Raw genomic sequence first — 1,464 nt, 5'->3', positions numbered from 1 at the left:
GAGGGCTGTTCTGGTTTTCTCTTTTGGTCAGTGTAAATATTTGCAATCTGTGTTGTGTGTCAGGATTGTGTCTGATGGTTTGATTTACTTTGTTTAAAATTAAGTTGAAGCCAAAAGCAGTTTCATGTAAAGTTGAGGATCTGTTTCTATCCCTCACTGCCAGGGGTGGAATCAAGGTGAAATGAATCCCAAGTGTGGAGCTATTAGATTCAGTGTTTCCCAGCATGCATCACTGTGAGCAGCTCCTTCCTCCAGACACAGACCACACTGTAGTGTTTAGATGACTGGGTGTGAGGAGCCTTGTGTTAACAATGGGAGAACTGGGCTGACTGGGGAGATAACTGCTGCCTATTTCAATTGTCTTATTACTGTACTGTTATTACATTATGGACAGCAGTGGTGCTCTGGCTCCCTCTTGTGGTCAGTGTTAATATCTGCAGTGTGTCTCTCTTGTGGTCAAATTAATGAGTGCCCTTTATTCAGTTGAACACAGAGCAGCTCCTGTGTTAGCTGTCACTGAATCTCTTTATTCCATGATTTTCTGTATTGAGCTGGAGGCTCAGAGAGTGTCTCCTCTTTCCTATCAGCTGTGTGTTTTGTGTTGAACCCTCAGAGCACTCTGGATATTTACTGACATCCCCTCCCCTTTCCCAGCTTGCTTTTTGCATTAGGACTCTATAGAGTGCTTGTATGTAAGTGTAGCACCCGCTAGGCAGGGTTTATGCACAATTCAAATACAGGAGCACATTCATATTCATCTACGCAGATTAGTGCGTAAGACACTGGACAAATAAAACACTTCCAGGTTATTTTATTCTGAAAGCAAATCAAGGATGGATCAGAAACATAGCTGCTTCCAATTAAAAAATAATCATTTATTTTATTGCAGATAAAAGGAAATCGAATGTTAGCAGCAGATTAATACACAGCAGTAAACGTTCAGCACCAGAAGCACACTGAAGTGAGCGGTGCAATAAATACCTGAGAAAAATGATTTATTAACATTGCAATCAATACAAACAAATAAAAATATAAACAACAACCCATCTGAAAACACAGAACACAAAACACAGCAGAGTCAGCGCAGGCAGGGGATGTGGGGCAGCTGCATGCATCATTTTGTGCTGCACATCAATCTGTAACCCCATTCAACATCATCTCCTGCTTTACCAGACAAGGAACAGACAAAAGCCTCACAAGACTCGACTAGCTCCTTGCTTACACTGTATCACTCTGTTACCCCAGTTTGCTCGTTGACTGACAATGTCCTGTATGTTTGACAATGAAGTCAGAATGGTTTCTTCCTCTTTCAATGCGATGCATTGGTTGTATCAGCCTGTGAAAGCATGCATTCCACACAGAGCTTCACCCTGATAGTGCTGAGTCCTTGCACACCCAGCAGCTTCCACAGCTAAACATCTGTGTGTGTGTTCCTGTCAATGTTACACTTTATAGCATGAAAAC

The sequence above is a fragment of the Polyodon spathula genome, unplaced genomic scaffold (assembly GCF_017654505.1).
Source record: "Polyodon spathula isolate WHYD16114869_AA unplaced genomic scaffold, ASM1765450v1 scaffolds_3152, whole genome shotgun sequence".
Lineage (NCBI taxonomy): Eukaryota > Metazoa > Chordata > Actinopteri > Acipenseriformes > Polyodontidae > Polyodon > Polyodon spathula.
The sequence above is the reverse complement of the archived record's forward strand: the minus strand, read 5'-3'. Positions refer to the sequence as shown.